At 50.5% G+C, this 5,025-nt stretch overlaps 1 pseudogene; it reads left to right on the top strand.

Moving 5' to 3' along the window:
- LOC135565428 (junctophilin-3-like) overlaps positions 1 to 4,699 on the top strand; it is a 225,378-nt pseudogene extending 220,679 nt beyond the window's left edge.
- Positions 4,700 to 5,025: the final 326 nt, after the last annotated feature.

The following is a 5,025-nucleotide window of genomic DNA, read 5'->3' as shown; positions in this document are numbered from 1 at the left end:
TCTTCCTGTCCTGTGGCGGTCCTCATGAGAGACAGTTAACTCTAATGAACTTATCCTCTGCAGCAGAGGTAACTCTGGGTCTTCCTGTCCTGTGGCGGTCCTCATGAGAGCCAGTTTCATCACAGCACACGATGGTTTTTGTGACTGCACTTTCATGCCTTAAAGCAATGGTGGACTGTCATTTCTCTTTGCTTATTTGAGCTGTTCTTGCCATAATATGGACTTGGTAATTTATCAAATAGGGCTGTCTTCTGTATATCAACCTATACCATGTCACAACACAACTGATTGGCTCAAACGCATTTAAAGGAAAGAAATTCCACAAACTAACTTTTAACAAGGCAAACCGTTTAATTGAAATGCATTCCAGGTGACTACCTCATGAAGCTGGTTGAGAGAATGCCAAGAGTGTGCAAAGATGTCATCAAGGCAAAGGGTGGCTACTTTGAAGAATCTGAAATCTAAAATATATTTTGATTTGTTTAACCCTTTTTGGTTACTACATGATTCCATATGTGTTATTTCATAGTTCTGATATCTTCACTATTATTCTACAATGTAGAAAATAGTACAAATATAGAAAAACCCTTGAATGAGTAGGTGTGTCCAAACTTTTGACTGTACTGTATGTCTGGTGGATCTCTGCCAAATCCCCTCTTTCATTGTGTTTCGTCTCTTCCCGCCTGTCTGCCTTTCTGCCTGTCTGTCTGTCTGCCTGTCTGTGTGCCTGTCTGTCTGCCTGTCTGTCTGCCTGTCTGTCTGCCTGTCTGTCAGGTCTGGAGTGCCAGCGGCCCAATAAGCACCAGGACAACAAAGACCACGAGATCATTTCCACTGGAACTGACAGTCCTGAGCTGTGCACCCCGGACACCACGCCTCCCTTGATAACGCCTGACCTCAGCCCAGTCCTGAGCGTCCCCCCCTCGCCCCCCCGCAGCCCGCCGACCTCTAAACAAGGCCACTCTCACCGTCCCAGAAATGCCTGCTTCATGCGGCAGAGCGCTGTGGACGACCAGGGAGGAGGAGCAGAGATACAGGTGCTAGTGGAGGGGCGGGGCATGGATCTCCAGAGGGGAGGAGCTAACAACTGGACAGAGGACATGTATCCAGACCGGGGGGGTCACAGCAGCCAATCCACCACCCCGTCTCTACTGGAGGAGCAGGAGGGACAAGTCAACGGCCACCAGCAGGTCCCGTCCAACCACAAACCGAGGGAGAAGGCCTCGACCAACCACAAGTCCCGGGAGCACACTTCCTCTTCCTATAGGTCGTGGGAGCACTCCTCCTCGTACAACCAGAAGCCCTCAAAGCACACCTCATCCAATCACAAGTCGAGGGAGTACATGCAGTCCAATCACAAAACATGGGATCATTCCTCCTCCTCCACCAATCACAGGGCCTGTGAGAATGCCTCTTCCAATTACAAGCAGCAGGTGCACATTTCATCCAATCACAAAGCCTTGGAGCATAACCTGTCCAATCACAAGACTTCTGAGCATGCTTCTTCCAATCACAAGTCGTGCCAAGATTATACCTGCTCCAATCACATCCCAAAGGACAATGTCTCCTCAGCCAATCACAATGACCCCCGAGAGCATGTGTACTCCAACCACCATTCCAAGCAGCAGCACATCTCATCCAATCACAAGCTTAGCAAGCATGCCTTGCCCGACCCCGGGCTCGACAACCCCGCAGAGGGCTGGACTGCCGAAGGCACCCTGCAGTGGAGCCCTGCCCACTCGCGCCTCATGGACCGAGAGGAAGAGGAGGACAGGCTGGGAGACTACACAGTAGACATGAGGTTCCAGCCCCTGGACTCCACTACCCAGATGTCCCCTGGCCATTGCCCCAAAAGCAGGCTGCGCCCGCGGGGCCTGCGGCCGGTTAAGGAGGGCTCCATGGACTCTGTACAGATGCTGGACACTCTGAATGTGGGGGCGGAGCAGGAGGAGTGGCCCCTGCACAGGGACCTCACTCTCTCCCCGCCTCTCAAGTCTCAGCCAATCACCTTGGAGCAGGAAGGGGAGCACCACACCCTCAAATCAAACTCAGTGAGTGATTTATTGGTATCAGATTGATCTGTAAACTGGACCTCAGGTTTTAAATACTGATACTATACTCTTAGCTGTAGAATCAGATTAGTCTGTAAACTGGACCTCAGGTTTTAAATACTGATACTATACTCTTAACTGTAGAATGAAGTCTGAGAATTAACACTTTCTCTCTCTTCTCTCTCCTCTCTCCTCCCGTCTCTCTCCTCTCTCCTCCCGTCTCTCTCTCTCCTCCCGTCTCTCTCTCTCTCCTCCCGTCTCTCTCCTCTCCTCCCGTCTCTCTCTCTCCTCCCGTCTCTCTCTCTCCTCCCGTCTCTCTCTCTCCTCTCTCCTCCTGTCTCTCTCTCCCCTCTCCACTCATCTGCTTTCTCTCTCTCCTCTGTTCTCCTTTCTCTCTCTCTCTCCTCCTTTCTCTCTCTCTCTCTCCTCCTGTCTCTCTCTCCTCCTCTCTCTCTCCTCTCTCTCTCCTCCTGTCTCTCTCTCCTCTCATCTCTCTCTCCCATCTCTCCTCTCTCTCTCTCTCTCTCTCCTCCTGTCTCTCATCTCTCCTCCTGTCTCTCTCTCTCTCTCTCTCTCCTCTCTCTCTCTGTCTCTCTCTCTCTCATCTCTCCTCCTGTCTCTCTCTCCTCTCCTCTCTCTCCTCTCTCTCTCTCTCTCTCTCTCTCTCCTCCTGTCTCTCTCTCTCCTCCTGTCTCTCTCTCCTCTCCTCTCTCCTCCTCTCTCTCTCTCTCTCTCTCTCAACCTGTCTCTCTCTCCTCTCCTCTCTCCTCCTCTCTCTCTCTCTCTCTCTCTCCTCTCTCCTCCTGTCTCTCCTCTCTCCTCCTCCTCTCTCCACCTCCTCTCTCTCTCTCTCTCTCTCTCTCTCCTCTCTCCACCTGTCTCTCTCTCTCCTCCTGTCTCTCTCTCCCTCTCCTCTCTCCCTCCTCTCTCTCCTGTCTCTCCTCTCTCAACCTGTCTCTCTCTCTCTCCTCCTCTCTCTCCTCCTGTCTCTTCTCTCTCCTCCTGTCTCTCTCTCTCCTCCTGTCTCTCCTCTCTCCACCTGTCTCTCTCTCTCCTCCTGTCTCTCTCTCTCCTCCTGTCTCTCTCTCTCCCTCCTCTCTCCTCCTGTCTCTCCTCTCTCCTCCTGTCTCTTCTCTCTCCTCTCCTCTCTCCTCCTGTCTCTTCTCTCTCCTCCTGTCTCTCTCTCCTCTCCTCTCTCCACCTGTCTCTCCTCTCTCCTCCTGTCTCTTCTCTCTCCTCCTGTCTCTCTCTCCTCTCCTCTCTCCTCCTGTCTCTTCTCTCTCCTCCTGTCTCTCTCTCCTCTCCTCTCTCCACCTGTCTCTCCTCTCTCCTCCTCCTCTCTCTCTCCTCTCCTCTCTCTTCTCTCTCCTCCTGTCTCTCTCTCCCTCCTCTCTCCTCCTGTCTCTTCTCTCTCCTCCTGTCTCTCTCTCCCTCCTCTCTCCTCCTGTCTCTCCCAGGGCTCCAGCTCAGTCCTGGTTGTCATGGTTATTTTACTCAACATTGGAGTAGCCCTCCTCTTCATCCATTTCTTTATTTAACCTTCCTTCTATGATCTACTAAGTCGTATGATGATGATGATGACTTATATTACATAAGTTATTATTGACATGCCGCTGCCCAGCCACGTGGAGCCTGCAGCGTGGGAGCATCGTGGGAGCATCGTGGGAGCAGTGTGGGAGCAGCGTGGGAGCATCGTGGGAGCAGTGTGGGAGCAGTGTGGGAGCAGCGTGGGAGCATCGTGGGAGCAGTGACGGACATCGACAGCATGGTGTTTCTATTGTCCTTAACCTCCTGCTGTTCCCTTCTCCAGAACCTTTGATGTTTAGCTCATCTCATGTCACAGACTCAGTTAAGGTATATAATTCAACTGATTTAATCCATCTGAGTTTCTAAAACACTACACATTTTTTTTTTTTTTTTTTTTAATGAATTGCCTTTTTTTGTTGTTCTTGGAACCACGTGGAAAGGTATTTTGACATTACGACTGTGGAACGGAGTGGAACAGCAGCTTTGAGATGGTGATGATGCGATGTGGTGGGTTTTGTTAGTAGGGCACCTGCTGTATGGAGGACAGGATACACAGGGCACAGACTATGTCCACTGGGCCCATCCATCCAAGACTAGTGTACAGCACCCTCTGTCCTACACTGTATCCCACTTAACAATATGACATGCTAGCCCATGGTGATCACACTTCTTCTTCTTCACCCACCTTAGCCCCTAACCCTATACCCTATGGCCTCATCCACCAACCTCTGGGCTGCCTCTCAAATGGCACCCTATTCCCTATATAGTGTACTACTTTTGACCAGAGCTCTATGGGGGCTACGGTTAAACACAGTGCATGATAGAGGGTATAAGGTGCCATTGGGGACGTAGTGCTGATCTATGCTACCAAACTATGCTGCAAGAGTAGATCCATGTTAAAGGGCTCCGCCATGTTTATTTTCCTGTTCACCATAACACACACACACACACACACATACATATACATACACACACACACACACACACACACACACACACACACATACACACACACACACACACATACACATACACACACACACACACACACACACACACACACTCTCTCACACATACATACACACACACACACTCTCTCACACACACACACACACACACACACACACACACACTACACAAGTACACACACACACACACTATAATGTTCACATAACACACATACACACACACACACACACACACTCTATACACCATAACATACACATACACACACACACTCTCTCACACATACATACACACACACACACACACACACACACACACACACACACATACATACACACACACATACACTCTCTCACACACACACACATACACACACACACACTCTCTCACACACACACACTCTCTCACACATACACACACACCCACACACACACACACACACACTACACATACACACACAGCCACACACACGCACACACAC

Source organism: Oncorhynchus nerka, linkage group LG27, assembly GCF_034236695.1.
Source record: "Oncorhynchus nerka isolate Pitt River linkage group LG27, Oner_Uvic_2.0, whole genome shotgun sequence".
In the NCBI taxonomy this organism is placed as follows: domain Eukaryota; kingdom Metazoa; phylum Chordata; class Actinopteri; order Salmoniformes; family Salmonidae; genus Oncorhynchus; species Oncorhynchus nerka.
The sequence above is the reverse complement of the archived record's forward strand: the minus strand, read 5'-3'. Positions and strand labels throughout refer to the sequence as shown.